At 40.7% G+C, this 23,061-nt stretch overlaps 1 protein-coding gene across 3 annotated transcripts in view; it reads right to left on the reverse strand.

Moving 5' to 3' along the window:
• The window catches only part of LOC128686424 (inositol polyphosphate-4-phosphatase type I A), a 405,235-nt gene extending 382,527 nt beyond the window's left edge, over positions 1-22,708 (reverse strand). For all 3 annotated transcript variants that reach the window (XM_053773341.2, XM_053773340.2, XM_053773339.2), the window contains exon 1: positions 22,443-22,708. The gene's annotated coding sequence lies outside the window, so the exon portion shown is untranslated. The remainder of the gene's footprint in view (positions 1-22,442) is intronic.
• Positions 22,709-23,061: the final 353 nt, after the last annotated feature.

The following is a 23,061-nucleotide window of genomic DNA, read 5'->3' on the forward strand; positions in this document are numbered from 1 at the left end:
TAAAGCTTTAATCCTAGTAGAACACAATGTGCCATTTAAAGATTAAATAATATATCTTAGCAAAAGTAAATGTGAATAAGAGTTAGGAGTTCTGGTCAGTAGAATATTAAAGCGGATATAACAGAATTCTTGGCCTCATATCAAGAAATATATACTGTATAACAGGAGTCCCAAAGTTATAATTCTCAAGTTTATATATCTTTAAATAAAGATTCCTTTAAATTATGCAGCTCATTTCTGAGAAAATATAGAAAGAAGAATAATGAAGTTCATCCCATGTAACAGAATCCTTTCCTACGAAGATAGGCTGAAGGCGGTAAATTGGGTCTTAGTGGAAAGACGTACAGTTAGGGACAGGGTTTCTAAAAATAAATAAATAAATAAAACCCAGTCCCCTCTTTTTTTTTTAGAGAATAAACCCCTATTTTAGCTTACTTTTACATAAATTAGACTGACAATTATATTACATATAACTGTTGCAATGGAGAAAAGAAGAGTGTCCACTGTACATTATGGAAACATTCCAATGGAGGTCATGCACTTGAATCATCAGCTGAAATCGGCGATTTCTGCATTAAATAAACAGCGGAGAGATGACTACACACTGTGAATGTGTGCGAGTGTAACTTGACCTAAAATATGCACCTGTGAATGTTTACGTGTTGACACTTTCTCTTAGTAGCACATCAAGCATATCAAAAGTACAATGGCAGTGAACTGACCAGGGAGCAAGACGAAGCTTCTGAATGACTGACACAGATCAATGAAGATATTTTTTTCACCGCCTCTGCTTGCTATCTCTATTGGTTATGAGGATATGCTCCTTAAATCAATACTAACACCAATAACTGAAGCTTCCTCCCCGGTAAAGTGGTCGAAATTCGTGAAAACAAAGGCAGAAACATCTACTATGGTTTCAGCTGAACACTGCTCTTTCATGATTGAACTAGGCAGTCTTCCAGCAGCCTTCCAGCAGCCTTCCAGCAACCTTCCATTAGTATGAATTTTGGACAAATTCATACTAATTTAAGAAACAGAATAGGTAACGAAAACGGTTAAACACTACACAGCATTAACAGTGTTAATTAACATCAGTGTTATAACATACAGTAATTATCTTCACTCATCAGTGCTATATGTACACAGTAACAATCATCATTCATCAATGTCATAACATACAGCAATAATCATCACTCATCTGTGTCATGCTGTGTTAATGTCTAGTTAATTTAAAGCTGTACTTGTGGCTTGTAAATTTGTAATGTATCTATTACAAACGGTTGTTTAACTTGTCGAAAAATTACATTCTGAACTGTACAGATAATGTACTAGGCTGATCATTTTACATTTATATGAAGTGAATTTTCACCCCTCAAAACGGAACTAGAGAAGTGGTAGTGACAGGGGTATAGGGGTATACATACTCTCACCAATCCTCGTGTACGGCGACACAGATGGGCGAGATGCACGCCTCGAAAAGCGAAACGTGCAGGACAGATGAGATGAACATTGGTCTAACGTCAATATACCTACATTCTTCAAAATCTTAGAATGAGGTCTGTTCTGTCTTCAAGTACAGTTTCTAAAATGGAATGAGTATCTCACCATGTTGTCAAACAAATTGTGTAAAGAGTACTGGAGGATGACGTCTCTTGTACTTATGTATGTGAAGGAAGGTGCTTATTTCTGCCACAACCATTTCACATAACTGAAACGAATAAGACATGAGCAACACTTGACATACTTATTGGCGAAACGTTTTGCTTGCGCTGCAAGCTTCGTTTATCCAATACAGATGTGATTTGAAATACTGGAGACAGCAGAATTGGAGTAGCTTTGAGGTGATCAATTACTCAGCCTTGATAGAAAATGGTCAGTCTCTTAGCCAAAAGCGGAGGCATAAGGCCAGAGACTTGTATTGTAGAACCGAAAGTGAGGTGTAGCTGAAGATGAGGTCACAGGTAAGCGTGGCCCACTACTGGAAGTAGGTCATCTTCAACAGTTATTAGCAAAATCATTGTAGAAAACATCCATTGTTCCAGGATACCATGATGTTGCTGTGTCAGACAAGTATCATATTATAAATGGTATTCATAATATACTGTACGACAGATACCAACAAGTTGATAAGACGCATGTTATTACTCCTGTATTCGACTGATGAAGCCCGTAGCACAAGCAAACCGTTTCAGCAATAAATACTTAAGAGTTGCACACAGGTGTATTAGTCATCAACTAGTCAGTATTAAATACCATTTGTAGTGATAATTTAAATGGGTTATTTCTCTTACTTTTACCACGCAACATAAAATATCAGTTTAATCATCAAAGTTTCCGCTTAATCAGCGAGGCGCATAAAGTACAAGAAAGAAAACTCTTTGGTGCAAAGTCAGTGGTGAGTATTATTTACACATTGTGGTGAGACACACTACACGTAAACTTGTACCCCTAGACTTAAGTTTCGCTTGGGATGGAGCATCATTAAGTTTTGATAACGCCTGCAGGCGAAACGTTGTCTTACAAGAGTTTCCAATTGCTGCTTGGATGGTTATCAACTACCACTCGTCGGTATACCCATATCACCCACTATTACAAACCAAGTTTCCTTTCCAACAGGTGTATTTCTACCATACTTGTCGGCTACGCATGCCATTCTACATTTTAATTAAGTCTGGTCCTAATACCGTTTCATAGTTTGCTCATCACTCTCTGAAGTCCTGTATTTCGCTCTAGTCATCTATAGAATGCTTGTGAACGAATTCTCGCCTAGAATGAATCATCAAACAGAACATCCCTCAGCTTAAAACAGTGTGGTAGATGTGTATCTGGTGCAGATGTTTGGACTGGGCAGGTACATCAAGTTCATTAATAAAGCTGAGAGAGGTGTTGCATGCTAGGCTCTGCCTTGATATATCCAGACGCCAGCACAATATAAACGCTTACGAATTTCCCAGGATTCCCACACTTCATTCCATCCACATTTTAATAAATTCAGAAATAACCCACACGTTGGGGAGGAAACCATAAAAGTTTCAGTCGGATCGAAACATCTATAGTTTCCTCTCGTAAGTGTGGGTTATTTGCAAATTATTTCATTCAGGGTATTATAACTTTCACTTTTCATTTTACTAAAAACTTCCAGCTGATGAGGTTTATATGATTGATCTAAAGTAGTGGCATTCTCTACTTTCTCTTTCTTCTCTAAGATATGCACACTATATCACATCTGGTTATGCTTTTAAGTGCAACAGACGTTAATAACACAGTAGTGTTATTAACATCTTCCTTAATTGTGCCGAAGGAGTTTGTGGCCACCACCAGTGTTACAAGTTTAACAATTATCCACGAACATTCCACTCGACTCTTCAATTGGTGCAACCACTCGCTCGTAACCTCGTAATTTTTCTCACTCAAGTTTCGTTCCATAATGACTTCTCGTGCATCTCAACGAGAGGAACGCTTCACCCTCTGCCAACTAAATACTAGCTGGGAGGTCTATTAAGGCCCATCCTAAAGTTTGCCTTAGTTGCCTCCGACACCGGGAGTAAAACTCAAGTCAAAAATAGTTCGGCTGTATTAGTGATTTCTTTCTTGATCTGTAAGTCACATATGCAACAGTTGGGTATCTTCTGAAACGTTTCGCCTACACAGCAGGCTTCTTCAGTCGAATACAGAGGAGGCAGAAGAAACAGTAGGGATGTAAAGATGATGTAATCGGTCTATCACCCTCGAAGATGTAGTTTTGAGGTGGTCAGTCCTTCAGCCTGGAGAAGAATTCTGTGCCATAGTCAGAAACAATGTGAAGCTGATGCAATAGAAGGGAAATTTGTGTACTGTCAAGGTGAGGCGGATAAATTCTTGACGACACTAGAGGCAAGGCAGACTGGTAGAAGAAAAAAGGTAATCACTGAGAGGCAGTGTAGCAAACCAGCTTTGTAGGTCCCTCTCAAATCCAACCTTTCTCACTCTTAACTACTTGTCAGGCAATAAAGTTCTCGAAAATGTCTTATGTACCAAGATACTGTCGTGTTTCAGGGTGACGGACTGATTACATCGTCAAACCATACCACGGGCGGTGATAGAACCCGCGATCAGAGTCTCAAAACTCCAGACCGTCGCGTTAGCCACTGGAGTTTTGAGACACTCTGATCGCGGGTTCTATCCCCGCCCGTGGTATGGTTTGTTTGCAATCGTGTCATTACGATTTCGCGAGTCATGATTACATCGTCTTTACATCTCTACTGCCTCTCTATTCGACTGAAGAAGCCTGGGATGTAGGTGAAGCGTTTCAAAATAAAGATACCTAACTGTTACACGTGTGTTTTACATACAAGCTTATCGATATTGTGTACCATTATCACAATCACACTGTCAGACACTGCAACAGCGGTAGGAGTTATACAAAGGTTCAGTTCCTCAGATCAAGAGACCCTCACCAGCATCAAGACAAGGAGTGGTAGTAAACAGAGCAAGACCCAGCATTAGCATTGGCAAAGTTACCAGAACCGTACCCCATGGCATGGTTCTGGCGACTTTACAAGATAAAACCACCCGCCAGTTTCGTATCATCTGTAGATACCAAAACAAATATTAAAATCACTTCAGAGAACGAAGAAAAAATTGCAAGATATAAGTAAAGTCTTTTAGTGGGTAGAAGAAAAATATAACATGACTTTCAATAGTGACAAGCGCCAACTGCTGAGATATGAAAAGAATGAACAATTCAAAAGGAACACTGTATATAAAACACAAGATGAGGACCAAATAAAACGAAACGAACATGTGAAGGATCTAGGTATAATATCAGCTGACCTTTCTTTCAAAGGACACAATAAGGCATATGTTGTGACGGTCGGGAAAATGAGGACTTTCAAGACAAGGGATATAGTACTAACGGTGACACCTTTCAAATCACTTGTGCTCTCTTGGCTGGAGTACTGCTCACTGTCGATGGCTCCATTAAGGTGAGGAGAGATGTCAGAGCTTCAACAGATTCAAAGATGTGATGAATGGTTTTGAAAAACCGACAAGTTGAAGAATTGAGACACTTATGCAACACATGGGAATCTTTATTGAAGATTCAATAAAGATTCCCATGTGTTGCATAAGTGTCTCAATTCTTCAGATTCAAAGATCATTTACGGCCCGCACAGTCATTACAGCTTTTATTCGAACGCTTCAAAATCCAAAATATGTATGCGCTGGAGAGGAGGAGAGACGATAATATATACGTGAGAATGTGTAGAATAAACCCAGTGCAAGTAGGAGTACCGTGGGCACAATAAGAGAATACTGTATCAACTGACGTGGTCCCAGACTTATTTTTTAATGTCTTGCCAGAAAATATCAGAAATACTGCTGGAATTGCCAGAAAATATCAGATTTTTGATACATGGGATCATCTTTGTCATCCTCTGTACGTTTCCAAGTTGATGTCCGTTCTGTAATACGGCGACCAGAACTCATTTTAAGAGGCTACGTTCGCATATCTCTGTATTAGACTGATAAAGGTTTTGGTGGGGGTAAACGTCTTTCAGTAATCATACCCAGGTGCTGCATGTGTTTCTTATTCATCAACGTGTCAGTTTAAAATACTTTTTTATTGAAAAATAATCTCCAACTGTGTAAGCAATACCAGATAATCTAACACTGCTAGCTGTGCATTCTATACTAAACACTGCAATAGCCATGTGCGTATTCAATATTAACACAGTAATACTGCCAGTTGTGTATCCTTTTTAAGTCAACATTGCAACCTCACCAGCTGTTGTATGGGTGTTCACAGTTAATCATTCTCTGCTGATGAGATGATGCCACCCTTGAGAATTTGCTTTAGAAAAATAAGATGGATTCAGCTGATGTAGTTTACCCCTTGAGCGACATAATTTATGATTCACAAGAAGTATTCACTGACACTTCAGGGTGCCATGGGAAAATAGTAGTAGTTAATAAAAACTTTTCATTAAACAGAAGCCCCGCCATGGGCAGGGGGCGTGAGAGGAAACAAAGGGCATTGTCAGATTTTCAATGGAAACCTTAAACTTAGTGTTCCTTCGGAGGGCCACTCATAACCAAACGTACGACGAGAGAGAGAGAGAGAGAGAGAGAGAGAGAGAGAGAGAGAGAGAGAGAGAGAGAGAGAGAGAGAGAGAGAGAGAGAGAGAGAGAGAAAGACTGACCTGTTGAGACGTGGAAGACAAATATCATTAGATACTTGGTGTTAAACAGTACATTTGGTCTCTTAATAACAAGTTTATGTAAGGGTTATTGGTAGTCTCTATAAGGTTAAAATATTTGGTATGCAGCTTCCTTGTTTTTGCACTCGTTGTTAATAGTATAAAACCATAAACCTTGTGTATAAACTGTGGCAGGAGTGGTGTAGTGAGTAATCGATGGACGGCAGAGTTTTTTTTCAGTTATAATTACCGCAGGGTAAACAATGTATAATTAAAGGGAATATAACTATTGCCAACACAGGGGTGGCAATTTATCATATGGTGAGCTGATAAGGTAGACACCGTATGATACTGTATATCCTCAACTAACTCGACACTGTTATATCGCCATCTATGTAACCTAAATATTGCAACAGCATCAGTTGTGCGCAACGTGGGAGCTAAGCACACGACATCCCAGTAAAAGTAACTTAGCCACCTCCTCGAGAACCCAGTTTTATGCTACCACCATAATCAAATTATAGTTTTAGCTGCTTTACAATAATACAGTGTTGTTATAGACACAATGATTAGTTTGCTGTTATGGGACAAATAATAAATTATTATTACAAGCGTTTAATAATCACCTTGTTGATCAAAATAAAATTAAAAATAGATGAAAATGATGGTAATAATTTACGTACAGATCTGAATGTTGCTTTTCGTTTACTCTTGGTAAATGTATAGCGGTTATTAAATATACTTTTATATAATTTTATGTAACCTAACCTACATTTGCCTGACGTAAAATACAGAAAACAGTATTTGAAGAAACAGAAGTGTTAAGAAACTGGTGGTGAACAGACCAGGACAATTTTTTTTTTTTTTGTAGAAAAATGTGAAAAGTGTCGAGAGGAACTTCTGATGGTGGTCATGAAGACACAAGGTGAGGCTAAGTAGTGTGTGCCGCTGTACTTGGCAAGTACACCCATTAATATACGGACACACACACTCATAATTAAGTACTTGTTTGCATGTGCAACGTTAGTAAGTTTTTAAACGTTGCACACGCGTCAATTTTAGACAGGTGTCGGTATCATATACCTTTTGATAAAAATTACCTGTTAGCTACAGGAAACAAAAAATACCAAGTGGTAGTGACTTGAAAAATATAACGTACAAGGCAATGTTTACATGGACATAAAGGAGACGTAGCTAAATGCCACGAAATATCACAGTCTTGCAGGATAATCTGACCCAGGACGGGGCTCCGGGAGCAAAAAAAAAGAAAAAAAAAAACTCTTGAAACTCATCAAAGGTTAAACAGACGAATAGTTCCACAAACACTAATCGTATTTGTAGGGAAACGCTAACCCCTTAGGGGCCCAACAGTGCCTGGGGAGCAGGCACTCAGTCTTGTTTCAATAAAGAGGACGCCAACTACACGAGAGGAAGGACCTAGTCTCTCTACATAATAGCGGCTAAGTAGTGTTCATAAGTCAAAAAGCCTCATTTTCCAGGTGACAAAATTATTCTAGAAGCTGAATGTAACATGTAATGTAACTTAGCTCAGATGTAGTGTTCGAGTGTACATAAGTCAAGTTTCTCACGGAGCTGAAACATTGTACACCGAACTGTAATATTGAAAGAGTTGTACAAAAATTAAATATGGCCCTGTCAACAAGATCATATATAAAATAAAAACTGATTTTCACATAAGTTGACTCACATAAGTTCACTGAAACACTTATTTCACAAATGAATCATCCGAAATTAATTCGGGAAGCGGGGAATATATGGAGTACTAACACTTAATAGTAACTACAGTGACAACTACCACCTTCAGTAACTGTGGCGACAACTACCAGCTTCAGTAACTGTGGCGACAACAACCAGCTTCAGTAACTGCGGCGACAACTACCAGCTTCAGTAACTGCGGCGACAACTACCACCTTCAGTAACTGCGGCGACAACTACCAGCTTCAGTAACTGCGGCGACAACTACCAGCTTCAGTAACTGCGGCGACAACTACCACCTTCAGTAACTGCGGCGACAACTACCAGCTTCAGTAACTGAGGCGACAACTACCAGCTTCAGTAACTGCGGCGACAACTACCAGCTTCAGTAACTGCGGCGACAACTACCACCTTCAGTAACTGCGGCGACAACTACCAGCTTCAGTAACTGCGACGACAACTACCAGCTTCAGTAACTGCGGCGACAACTACCACCTTCAGTAACTGCGGCGACAACTACCACCTTCAGTAACTGCGGCGACAACTACCAGCTTCAGTAACTGCGGCGACAACTACCACCTTCAGTAACTGCGGTGACAACTACCAACTTCAGTAACTGCGGTGACAACTACCAGCTCAGTAACTGCGGCGAAAACTACCAGCTTCAGTAACTGCGGTGACAACTACCACCTTCAGTAACTGCGGCGACAACTACCACCTTCAGTAACTGCGGCGACAACTACCACCTTCAGTAACTGCGGTGACAACTACCACCTTCAGTAACTGCGGTGACAACTACCACCTTCAGTAACTGCGGCGACAACTACCACCTTCAGTAACTGCGGCGACAACTACCAGCTTCAGTAACTGCGGCGACAACTACCAGCTTCAGTAACTGCGGCGACAACTACCAGCTTCAGTAACTGCGGCGACAACTACCACCTTCAGTAACTGCGGCGACAACTACCACCTTCAGTAACTGCGGCGAAAACTACCACCTTCAGTAACTGCGGTGACAACTACCACCTTCAGTAACTGCGGCGACAACTACCACCTTCAGTAACTGCGGTGACAACTACCACCTTCAGTAACTGCGGTGACAACTACCACCTTCAGTAACTGCGGTGACAACTACCACCTTCAGTAACTGCGGCGACAACTACCACCTTCAGTAACTGCGGTGACAACTACCAGCTTCTGTAACTGCGGTGACAACTACCAGCTTCTGTAACTGCGGTGACAACTACCACCTTCAGTAACTGCGGCGACAACTAACAGCCTCAATAACTACAGTAACAACTACCAGCCTTAATAACTATTCTGATCGTCAGATAACCTTTCAATTATTTTAAGATAAAAGGTGTCAGATCAACCAGGCTGTGATGGATATGTGGGGCAGCGGGCCAGCAGCAACATCCTGGCTGACCAGGGAAATACCAGACGAGCCTAGGGAAATGACCGGGCTCCGGGAGTAGAAAAACTCTCGAAACTCATCAAAGGTAAAAAGTCTACAACAAGACGTCTAGGTAATTAGCATTGATATTCATAGCGTCATTAGCAGACACCATCTTTTCTGGGCACATTAAAGTAGGTGTGGAGCGTCATGTATCTTGTTTACTTCGAATCAAGTTTAAAATAGCCTCTTTTCAATTGCCTCTTTGTAATTACCAGTTTATTGTTAGAGCCGCCGAGCTGAGCGCGTGCGCACGCTCAATTCTCTTGTTTGTCATATTTTATATACGTTTCTATATATTGTTGTGGCACTTTTCTATTTCTAGCGGTTATAGTACCTTTCTATTTCTAGTGATTATTGTAGGGTGTCCCGTGACCTGGTAGGCAACGCTCTCGCCCCAAATACCGAGTGTCCGTGATTCAATCCCCGGCCAGGTGGAAACAGGTGTTTCCTTACACCTGTCCCCGTTCACCTAGCAAGTAGGTACCTGGGTGGTAGTTGACTGGTGTGGGTCGCATCATGGGGGGACAAGACTGAAGGACACCAATGGAAATAAGACAGCCAGTCCTCGATGACGCACCGACTTCTTGGGTTATCCAGTGGTGGATGACACTCCGGGGTTAAAAATCCGAACAAAATCTTTCCTTTTTATTCCTAGTGATTAAAGCACGTTTCTATTTCTAGTTGTTGCACCACCTTTCTATTTCTCGGGGCTAAGTCACATTTCTATTTCTAGTGGATGTGCCACCTTTCTCTTTCTGGGGATTAAATCACATTTTTATTTCTAATGGTTAACGCACTTTTTCTAGTGGTATTCTCAGTAGGCGCAGCATCTGTCTGCTTCTAGCTATTGTAGCACTTGCTACCTCACCCCTGGCAGTGCGGCGCCACTTTGAAAGGTTTCTTGTATTCTTCACGCATCTTACTCCACAAAATACAGCTCAGTTCTCTAAGAGAGTTGTCACTGTTGAAGATTGAGACACTTATGCACCATATGGGAAACTTTATTTAGGAAACGTTTCGCCACACAGTGGCTTCATCAGTCCAATACAAAGCAGAAAGGTGAAAGGAGAGGAGATCGAGGTAATCAGTCCCTCAGCCTGGAGTTGATGTGTTCAGTCCATCAATCTTGTAGAATGTACAGCATAGGGCCGTAGACGTGGCTATATACTGTAGTCAGGTGAGGCGAAGCAGCAGGAGGTGGGGTCATAGTGGTACCATCCACTAGTCGAAGTAGGTCTTCGTCCAAAGGTAGGACAAGTTGGATAATTCTTTGTATCAAGATCCCATGATGATGCAGTGTCTGACAGTTGTGATGAATGGTTTTGAAAACCGACAAGTCACTGTTGATGCTGCCAAAATAGAGAATTTAGGAGAGACTTAGTACATTCATAGATTTCGTGTATGGCAATCTGATCGATTAATATTAAATTCATGTGAAAAAGCGCTAAGCCAACAGGGAAAGGGGGTCATCAAACAGCGCATAAGGCATAGAAGGTAATGAGGTTTGGCCCGAAGCGAGGGAAGAACTGTTAGTAGTAGTGGTGGTGAGCCGTTTATGAGGTAGTTGTGGAGGTGATGTCGGCGGTGGCGGTAGTAGTAATGATAGTAGCAATGGTGGTGGTGGTCGTGACAGTAGTGTTGGTAGCAGTGGTAGTAGGTGGCGGTGGCGATAGTGGCAGCAGCATCAGTAGTAGTAGTAGTAATGGTGACGGTTGGGGTGGCAGCGGTACGGGGTGGCAGAGGTGGGGGTGGCAGAGGTGGGGGTGGCAGCGGTGGCAGCGGTGGCAGCGGCAGCGGCAGCGGCAGCAGCAGCATCAGTATCAGTAGTAGTAACAGACATTTTTGTAACATTGACCACCAAAGTTTCTCACTGATCATAATTATACAAAAATATTCACACAGAACCAAAAAAGTTTAAATAACCAGCATGAAGATTATTATTATTATTATAATCAAGGGGGAAGCGCTAAACCCGTAGGATTATACAGCGCCCAGGGGAGGGGGGATGTGGAAGGCATTCAGGCTTAATTCGGGGAACTGGAGCACAGATCCAATTCCTTAAATCAAGAGCCCCTCACCAACATCAAGGAACCTTCCATGAGGGGACCAGCATGAAGAGAGAGAGAGAGAGAGAGAGAGCAGTTTCTTGGATCACCATCCAGCCTCTCAGTATCACAGCATCCCTCTCCCCCAGGATTATGATGATGGAAACCCTAATTGTTTGTTAATTAGCACCACTTGGCTCACCATTAGTTTGCTAGTTAGCGGTACTTTGTTCACCATCTATTTGCTAGTTAGCAGCATTCTGTTCATCTATGTCAGTGAGCAGTACTTTGTTCATCTATGTTAGTTAGCAATACTCTGTTCACCATCCATTTCTTAGCAATACTTTGTTCACAATGTGTTTGCTGATTAGAAGGAATTTGTTCACCATGCGTTAGCAGCACTTTGTTCACCAGTGTTTGCTAGTAGTACTTTGTTCCTCATCTGTTAGTTACCAATATTTTGTTCACGTGTTTCCTATCAGCACTGTTCCTCATCTGTTAGTTAACAGTATTTTGTTCACCACATGCTACCCAGTTAGCAGCACTTTGTTCACCATGTATTACCAGTACTCTGTCGCCTCGTGTTGGATGTTCCTTGTTCAGTGTCTGTCTGTCAGCGGCACTTTGTTCAAAATGTGTTTGTCAGCGGCACTTTGTTCAAAATGTGTTTGTCAGCAGTACTTTGTTCACCAAGTGTTTGCTAGTTACCAGCACTCTCTTCAAGTGTTTGCTAGTTACCAACACTCTGTTCGCCAAGTGTTTGCTAGTTACCAGCACTCTGTTCACCAACTTTTTGCTAGTTACCAGCACTCTGTTCACCAAGTGTTTGCTAGTTACCAGCACTCTGTTCGCCAAGTGTTTGCTAGTTACCAGCACTCTGTTCGCCAAGTGTTTGCTAGTTACCAGCACTCTGTTCGCCAAGTGTTTGCTAGTTACCAGCACTCTGTTCGCCAAGTGTTTGCTAGTTACCAGCACTCTGTTCGCCAAGTGTTTGCTAGTTACCAGCACTCTGTTCGCCAAGTGTTTGCTAGTTACCAGCACTCTGTTCGCCAAGTGTTTGCTAGTTACCAGCACTCTGTTCGCCAAGTGTTTGCTAGTTACCAGCACACTGTTCGCCAAGTGTTTGCTAGTTACCAGCACTCTGTTCGCCAAGTGTTTGCTAGTTACCAGCACTCTGTTCGCCAAGTGTTTGCTAGTTACCAGCACTCTGTTCGCCAAGTGTTTGCTAGTTACCAGCACTCTGTTCACCAAGTGTTTGCTAGTTACCAGCACTCTGTTCACCAAGTGTTTGCTAGTTACCAGCACTCTGTTCACCAAGTGTTTGCTAATTACCAGCACTCTGTTCACCAAGTGTTTGCTAGTTACCAGCACTCTGTTCAAGTGTTTGCTAGTTACCAACACTCTGTTCACCAAGTGTTTGCTAGTTACCAGCACTCTGTTCACCAAGTGTTTGCTAGTTACCAGCACTCTGTTCACCAAGTGTTTGCTAGTTACCAGCACTCTGTTCGCCAAGTGTTTGCTAGTTACCAGCACTCTGTTCACCAAGTGTTTGCTAGTTACCAACACTCTGTTCACCAAGTGTTTGCTAGTTACCAGCACTCTGTTCACCAAGTGTTTGCTAGTTACCAGCACTCTGTTCACCAAGTGTTTCCTAGTTACCAGCACTCTGTTCACCAAGTGTTTGCTAGTTACCAGCACTCTGTTCACCAAGTGTTTGCTAGTTACCAGCACTCTGTTCACCAAGTGTTTGCTAGTTACCAGCACTCTGTTCACCAAGTGTTTGCTAGTTACCAGCACTCTGTTCACCAAGTGTTTGCTAGTTACCAGCACTCTGTTCACCATGTGTTTGCTAGTTACCAGCACTCTGTTCACCAAGTGTTTCCTAGTTACCAGCACTCTGTTCATCAAGTGTTTGCTAGTTACCAGCACTCTGTTCACCAAGTTTTTGCTAGTTACCAGCACTCTGTTCACCAAGTTTTTGCTAGTTACCAGCACTCTGTTCACCAAGTGTTTGCTAGCTACCAGCACTCTGTTCACCAAGTGTTTGCTAGTTACCAGCACTCTGTTCAAGTGTTTGCTAGCTACCAGCACTCTGTTCACCAAGTGTTTGCTAGCTACCAGCACTCTGTTCACCAAGTGTTTGCTAGCTACCAGCACTCTGTTCACCAAGTGTTTCATCTTTCCTGTAACTGAGTTTAACATTACTTCCCACAATAACAATTCTTGTTGTCAACGAGACCTGCCTGTACTTCACAGAGAAGTTCTATCATCATCGTTTTACACGTGGGGCACATGTCCCATTTTCTCATCGTTGAACATTATTACTGTAGTCACGGAGGGAACGTTAAATCTGTAGGCGTTAAGGTGAACGTTAAGTACTTCTGTCTTCTAATAACACGTTCATTTTTCCTCTATAATCTACCTTGTTCATAGCTACTATTGCATTTGCTTTCTCTGTTTCTTAAAGAGAAATCCAGGATCTTTCCTTAATTCATAATATAACTTAACAAATTTTTGAGGACAATTGTGTTGGGGATGTCTGAGCTTTGCTCAGACCTATCGGATGAGGGAGTCATTACTTCTCCTATTTCTATCTATATGGTCTTGATAAAGCCACTGGTTAGCGAAACGTCTACATAAAAAAGATACCCAGATGTTGCACGTGCCCAATTCTTCAAGTTTTCGGTATTGTATACCAGTGAGGAAATGATACTTGTCAGACCCAGCACCACAATGGCATCTCAGTACAGGGCACATCTCCACGAAAGACCCGGACCAAGACAAGACCGGCGAACCTACTACAATACAATCCACAAATTACTTAATACTTTTGGCCCAACTCTTGGGCATAACCTATTTCCTCTGGTGGGTCCCGTCTGCATGTGACAATGCCTTCATCTGGTGCCCTTCATCTGACGCTACCATCTTCCTGCCTGTGCTTCAGATTCATCAAGACTACGGAACACTTGCTACTAGGTTGAAGGAGAGATTACCTCATCTTCTGTTTTTGTCTGATTTGTACTGATAAAGTCACTGGTTGTCGAAACGTCTGTATAATAACAGTACTTTGCCTCAGATGTGCCGTCCTATCATGCCTATATAATTGCCACTTTGTTTGCCAATCTCTCCTACTTCTGTAGCCGCAGACAATGCTTACCTCTCTTTGTACAGTTCTCTGTTTCTGATTATGTCCTGACAGCATATTGAAAACTGTTCGACTCTCTCATAAAGATACGGTTTTTATTCAGTATCTCTGTAAAGTCTTCAGATTTTAACTGCATTTTATATCAGTTCAATTAAACTGTTAAGTTAATTGGCTTGTACCTTGAACATTATGCTAATTCCTTATTTCAAAGCTTCTTTTAAAGGCGACTCAGTTAAGTATTTATTAATTACTGTAAACTTATCTATGCTAAATTTAATTGTTCTTGTTATAAGGTTAGGTAAGTTTTCAAGGTTCTTTTGGTACAAAATTATTAATATTTACATAAATGGAAAAAATATATCTTTAAATGTATAAGAGAAAATTTTATTAAAGACTTAATTTTAAATGAGTTCTTGCTAATTGACCAATTTTACCGATTCGAATATATATATATATATATATATATATATATATATATATATATATATATATATATATATATATATATATATATATATATATATATATATGTGTGTGTGTGTGTGTGTGTGTGTGTGTGTGTGTGTGTGTGAGTGTGTGTGTGTACTCGCCTAGTTGAGGTTGCGGGGGTCGAGTCCGAGCTCCTGGCCCCGTGTGGCCTGTGTGTGTGTGTGTGTGTGTGTGTGTACTCGCCTAGTTGAGGTTGCGGGGGTCGAGTCCGAGCTCCTGGCCCCGTGTGTGTGTGTGTGTGTGTGTGTGTGTGTGTGTGTGTGTGTGTGTGTGTGTGTGTGTGTGTGTGATGAAAGTATTTTCTTTTTGAGGATTTTTTCTTTTTGGGTCACCCTGCCTCGGTGGGAGACGGCCGACTTATATATATAATATATATATATATATATATATATATATATATATATATATATATATATATATATATATATTATATATATATATATATATATATTATATATATATATATATATATTATATATATATATATATTATATATATTATATATATATATATATATATATATATATATATATTATATATATAAGTCGGCCGTCTCCCACCGAGGCAGGGTGACCCAAAACGAAAATACTTTCAGCATTCAACACTTTCACCTCACTCACACATAATCACTGTTTTTGCAGAGGTGCTCAGAATACAACAGCTTAGAAGCATATACGCATAGAGATACACAACATATCCCTCCAAACTGTCAATATCCCGAAACCTCTTCTTTAGAGTGCATGCATTGTACTTCCCATTCCCAGGACCCAAGTCCGGCTATATAAAAATAACCGGTTTCCCTGAATCCCTTCACTAAATATTACCCTGCTCACACTCCAACAGATCGTCAGGTCCCAAATACCATTCGTCTCCATTCACTCCTATCGAACACGCTCACGCACGCCTGCTGGAAGTCTAAGCCCCTCGCCCACAAACCCTCCCTTACCCCTTCCTTCCAACCTTTTCGAGTACCTCAATACAAAATACACCATGCTAAGTGGCTCATATTTCTCCAAAATGTAAAATATAACTTGAGCATATCTGTCTAGCATGAAGAAAAATAGAGAAGTAAACAATGAAACAATGTCGGAGGAATGCAATCAGAAACCTTAAATCTACAGCTTCATATAACATGAAGGTAGATAAGCATATTTACGGAACAACTTGCAATGTAAACACACTTGACTGATGTAGTAGCCAGTAGTATTTGTATCTTACCAATAACCGTTACTGATTCACCTTCTCCCTACGTGAATTCACTGACCGTCATGTGACTCCTGCTGACCCAGCATGACGTATGAGCTTTTTTGAATGACCTCCGGGCACTGGACTTCTCAGTTCGACAGGTTAGCACAGGAGATAGGTCAGGTCTGTGTACTCTCCCTTATCTTAATTATACGCTACCTAGACATCCATCGAGTGTAATCATTCTCCAAATCTACCACCGAACCCCCACAAGACAAATTTGACAAATTGGTGGCAGCCGTGGTGGTTGCTTGAATTTGATGTTCACGCCATTCCCCAAGCCAGCAACAAAGCCGCCGCCTACCCACCAACGCCAGCTTCTACAGATATCTACAAGTTTCGTGGTTAGTTTTGCCTTAATTGCATTGTTAACCTTCGAGGAGTTGATCAGGGTTTCTGCAATTAAGCCAGCCAGTTAAGCCAGTCTATGGGAGAGAGCACCAGTTCATATCCAACCTGCATCAAGTCATCCAACTTGATCTTTCATGCTTTGTGCATAGTTACGAGAATTCCAGTCATCCAGTGAGGGTTTAAGCCAGCTGCTTCTCCAGCATAGCCAGAAGCCGCCAAGCCCGTTCCTCCTTGAAGTATTGTCTCTAATATCGCTTTGTGCTACAGTTGGACGCTGCACAGAGTGGTTTCCACCATTCCTGTGGCATGTTGTGGCTTAAGCCGACTGGGATGAGGGGTAAAAGGACGTTCCTAAGCCGTGAGATTTAGTGTGCCAGTGGGCGTGCAGGGTAAGTCACCCAACCCTACACCACCACCACCGCCGCCACCTCCACCCTGCCACACAGCCTTTTCCACCTGTGGCATTCTTTACCCTTTTTGTACCGCTTACACACTGGGTCAAGACCAAGAGCTAGATCTTCTACATGCCACCTTTAGAAAGCCTAAGTGCGTAAGTCTTCGGAGTAAGTGCATTTCTTCGATTCTGTGAGTGTATGGACATCGCGTGCCCACGAGAGTTCACATCCCTCCTCTCCATCAACACCTCTCCGCTGCTTCCAGACTTGTGATAATTTTCTGTTTATAGACAATTGTGTGCGTCATTTACAGTGAATTTCTTGTGTACTCAGAGACTTGTGCTTTTATTGTAGACTCAGTGTTTTCTTGTCAATTAATTTGCAATAATTTTTCCAGTGTTCTCATCGTTAATTTTCGTGTTACATTTTCAGGCATATCTGTGTTCTTTCGTGTTACTTCTCAAACCTGAAGTGTTATTTGGTGTGCAAATTTACTCTTCATTGTGTGCAGTATATATGTATGTTATTTTGCGTTATCTACACTGCAGAAAGTATTATAAAATTGTGTCAACATTTGTCTCTTATGTACAGTATTGTACTCATTGCCCAGTCATTCACCCTGTGTGAAGTGCTTAATTATTATTTTGAGTGTGTGTTTTGTGTTGTGTTCTGCACCATATTTCAGTATTGTATGTTATTCATTTTATCCAGTACTTGCATCATTATTATATTTTTTCCCCAGCATTTCCCTTGTGTTTTCCTGCTCTTATTTTTGTATTGTTTCAGTCACTACACTTTCCCAGTATACTAAATTACCCATTTATCTCTGTATGCACTATTTTTCTATGCCAAGCAATGCCTTATTCCCTTGATTTTTCACAGAATCTTGTATCATTTTTTTTGTATACAGCAAGAGCATTCTTTTATCTTTGTCACTGCAAGATCTTGATGCAAGAACAACTATCCAATAAGTGAAGTGAGTGACTTGTTTGTGTTCCTGCAGCCAGTAAGTTTTGAGGTGGTCAGTCCCTCAGTCTGGAGAAGAGCATTGTTCCATAGTATGAAACAATATGGAGATGAAGTGACAGGATGCAGCCTTATATAGCGCCAGGAGGTGAGACGTAGGTCACTAGAAGAGGTAAGAACGCAGATGTTGGGAGGTCAGGTCCCTCTCAAATCCAGCCGTTCTCACTAGTAATGAGAACGGCTCCATATTGTTTCATACTATGGAACAATGCTCTTCTCCAGACTGAGGGACTGACCACCTCAAAACTTTAAGGGTGATGGACTGATTACATCGTCTTCAAGTATCTTCTGCCTCTATCAACTTTTCTGTACTCGACTGAAGAAGCCTACTGTGTAGGCGAAACGTTTCGAAATAGATACCTAACTGTTGCATATGTGTCTTACCTAACAACCTGTCGGTATTTTATACCATTTTAATGTTCAATCTGTCAGACACTGCAACACAAGGGTATCTTGGTACAGACCTGCAATCAACTTCGACAACCTCTACTAGTGAGAACGGCTGGATTTGAGAGGGACCTGACCTCCCAACATCTGCGTTCTTACCTCTTCTAGTGACCTACGTCTCACCTCCTGGCGCTATATAAGGCTCCATCCTGTCACTTCATCTCCATATTGTTTCATACTATGGAACAATGCTCTTCTCCAGCCAGTAAGTGTTGAAAATTCCAGTTCTGTATATTTTGTCATTTTTTCTCTTCCTATTTTCAATATTTCTTTGAACAAATTCACTCTTAGTGTACATATTTAAAGTGTTATCATTGCTTTGAGTACACTGTTTTGCCTAATTTGCAATTAAAAGTTGTGTTTAAACCAGTCTTTCTTAATATTTTTATTGTTAAATTTAAACTACATTTTCCCAGTGCAACTTTTTACTGATACATTAATTAATTCTGCGTTTTATTGTGCAATTTGTTCTCTAGTAATTTTCTTTTCATTGATATTTTTATATACTGTTATTCTTGTGCCATATTCAGTACATATTTAGTATTCAGTGCAATATTCTCAGTTTATTATTATTTGAGTGTCCTGTTTTTCATTTTATTATTTTCACTGGTACTGTCATTCCATTTTTTTTTTTTTTGCACTCATAGAAAATATGTTTTTGTGCTCGACCCTTACCGATGGCATGCCCATCCATCACAGCCTGGTTGATCTGGCACCCGGTGAAGATACTTGTCCAGTTTCCTCTTAAAGGCTTCTACACTGGTTCCAGCCGTGTTTCTGATATCCTCTGGTAAGATGTTAAACAGTCTGGGACCCCGGATGTTGATACAGTGTTCCCTTATTGTCCTCACTGCACCCCAGCTCCTCACTGGGTTTATTTTATACTTCCTCCCATATCTCTCACTTCACTATGTTGTTATGGCAGTGTGCAGATTTGGGACCAAGCCCTCAAGTACCTTCAAGGTATATATTATCATGTACCTCTCTCTCCTCCGCTCCAATGATTACATGTCCAAGACTTGCAGGCGTTCCCAGTAGTTTAAGTGCTTTACACGCTCAATGCGAGGCGTAAACGATCTCTGTATTTGTTCCAGCTCAGATATTTCTCCTGCCTTGAACAGGGCCATCAGCACTGAGCAATATTCTACGTGAGGGAGCCCTAGCGATTTGAAGAGTCACCATCGGCATATTTCCCTTGTTTTGAAAGTTCTCAATGCCCACCCCGTCATTTTCCTGGCTGTCGTGATCTTTGTCTTGTTATGGTCTTTAAAAGAAAGGTCCGCTGGCATAATTATTCCTAGGTCTTTTACGTGTTCCTTACGTTCTATTTGGTGACCCTCTTGAGTTTTGTATATAGTGCAGCTGAAACTTATCACCACTTATCGTCATGTTGTTCTCCAATGCCCACTGGAAAACCCTGTTTATGTCTTCCTGTACTTTTTCAGTGTCCTCTACCGTACTGACTTTCATGCTTATTTTAGTGTCATCTGCAAATGATACAAAAGTGTGCCGGGTGTTTTTGTCTATGTCTGCTATGAGGATGAGAAACAGCAGAGGTGCCAGGACAGTGTCTTAGGGCACTGAGCAATGCCTAAGCTCGATCAAAAGTAGTTGAACATATCAATGGAAATAAGTATAAAGTTAGAGAAATTAGTACTGGTCAGTATAAAGAATCGCATTTAGATCATATGAAGTTAGTATGTGATGATGATGATGTTCCTACCCAGACTAATGTGACAGACTCTGATAATCCTCCTGACTCTATACCCTCTACCTCTATTACTCAGTCAGATGATGAACCTGAATGTCGTTATTTCCTATGTACATGACAGGTATTGAGAAATCCTCAAGTCTCATTTGTAAATACCAAATCAGATCTTCCTCAACCACAGCATGAGTTAGCCATTACAACAGAGTTTGATCCTCCCAGAGACAACCATTCTGCATATGTAAATCTCACCCTAGCAGAGTTGAGGTTAAATGTAAATAACCTGTATAGATGAATAATATAGTTTAAAATATATTTCAACTGTCTGCTACAATATCAACTTACTAATACTCAAGAATTTTTTTTTTCTGCTCAAGTCTAGATTTGAGTGTGCCAAGTCTGCCTTTTCTGTTAAACACTTCCTTCTGTGTACATATACTTCCTCAGAATCCGTAGATCACATGAATACAGATCGATTGATCAATTTATCACTTTTATTGTATAATCCCACTGGTGAGTCTATTAATTCTATGAATTGTGATATAACATACTTTGTAATGCATTACAATAAGTTCCATTACATTAGCCTCCATCCGGACAATACCCTCATGTATAGTCTTAATATGTACTTTGACACTGTATAGAATCAGCCCCAAGCCTAATGCCTGTCGCCTCTAGTTTGTATTAGCTGTATGTCGAGACGCCGTATAAATAACATGGCCGAGCTGTTACTGATTCACCGTCTCCCTACTTGAATTCACTGACTGTTTGTGACTAATGCTGACCCAGCGTGACATATGAGCTTTTTGAATGCCCTCCGGGCACTGGGCTTCTCAGTTCAAGACAGGTTAGCAGAGGAGACAGGTTAGGTCTGTGCACTCTCCCTTATCATCTTAATTATACGCTACCTAGACATCCATCGAGTGTATTCATTCTCCAAATCTACCATTGAATCCCCATACGACATATTTGCTTTCAAGTACTTCTGATAATTTGCCCCCATGCACAGGTAAACTAAATGCACAGTATATTGCCAATCTTATGGTTAATTTCTTTAAACACTGTGTGCTTGAGTGTCCACTTATTGACGAATTTAGGAGATATACAGTATAATAAGATACCAGACATATTAAGCAAATATTCAAATTTGCTTGCAACAGAAAAGGTTAATTACAGATATAAATTCCAGGTGAACTATCAACTCTTTTGGGGTCTAGTTCCTATGCCTTTTGTGTATCCACATGTTTTCCTGTCCACAGGATGGATATGGGGGGTGCACAATAAATTTGCTTCTTCTACCTGGAAGGTATTCTGCGGATCAATGTCCCAGTGGCCCGATCCATGACCAGGCCTCCCAGTGGATCAGGGCCTGATCAACTGTTGGCCACATGTTCAACGTACAAACCACAGCTTGGATGATCCGGCACTGACTTTAGTTATCTGTCCAGCTCCATCTCGAAGACAACCAGGGGTCTATTGGTAATTCCCCTCATGGCTGGTGGGAGGCTGTTGAACAGTTTTGGGCCCCAGAACTTGTGTTTTCTCTTAGTGTACTAATTGCTTCCCTACTTTTCACCGAGGGTATGCTGCATCACCTGGCAAGTCTTTTGCTTTCATAGGGAGTGATTTCTGTTTGCAGATTAGGAACTAGTCCCTCCAGGATCTTCCAGGTGTAAATTATAATGTATCTCTCTCGCCTGTGCTCCATTGAGTACAAGTTAAGTGCTTCCAAGCATTCCCAGTAGTTAAGGTGTTTGATGGAACTTATATGTGCAGTAAAAGTTCTCTGTACATTCTCTAGATCTACAATTTCACCTGCCTTGAATGGAGATGTTAATGTACAGCAGTAATCCAGCCTAGAGAGAACAAGTGATTTAAAAAAGGATCATTTTCGGCGGCAAAAAAAAAATCTAACTCGTGTTTCCATGCGAACATGTGGCATCATTTCCTTCTTTTATCCTCTGAATTTCATAGTTAATGCCTAGCAAATTCTTCAAATGACCTAGCTTCTAGGAACAGTTAATGCAGTGGAAAATGAGAATGGCAGGGCGATCGCTCTACCATTCAGGCACGAGGGTTCTAATGGTAGTTTTATAACCAGCACCTTGGTGAGAGGGTTGTTTTAGTAATCCCCAAATGATGATAGTGTCAAGTCTCACATACCCCAGAGCTTTCATGAAAAAGTCATAAAGCCTATAAACCCAAGATAATCATAATAAATAACTGTCAATGAATAATGTTACTTCGTTTTTTGTTGGAAGGTGGACTCTCTTTCAAAGCTGTTGGACTACAGCGACTCTTGCTGCGGAACTTTCAAACACGGATATCTTCACTATTAAATGGTAGAAGTAACTCGAGGCTTGTCCTTGCTTGGGAAGGTGAGATATTTTTACATCGCTATTCATTAGCCCCACAATGTAAACTTGGGATTTTGTCCTCGTAATTTAATCAAATACCATCACAGAAACAAACCTGTGAAGTAAAAGAAAAAACTTAATTAGTTAAATAAAATATCCAATATGATAATATTGTGTTCAGACTCAACATTAATGCTGCACAGCTTTATTTATTTATTTATTTATTTATTTATTATAAATTTGTGCACACATACAGAGGTACAAAAAAATACAGATAAGAGCAGTATGCCAAAGCCACTTATACTATGCATAGCATTACGGGCTGGCTTAAAATTAACTTAAGATTAATTAAGCAATGATGAAGTCAGTGATAAAACATTAATGTAAACAGATTACTATAAAGCACAAGTGAGTATTACAAAGACAGGTCATATGAAGGATTCTGTTAGGTAGTGTATTTAAAAAAATAATAAAGTTAGATTGGGTTTTAGGTTTAACATTTATG

This window comes from Cherax quadricarinatus, chromosome 17, assembly GCF_038502225.1.
Source record: "Cherax quadricarinatus isolate ZL_2023a chromosome 17, ASM3850222v1, whole genome shotgun sequence".
Lineage (NCBI taxonomy): Eukaryota > Metazoa > Arthropoda > Malacostraca > Decapoda > Parastacidae > Cherax > Cherax quadricarinatus.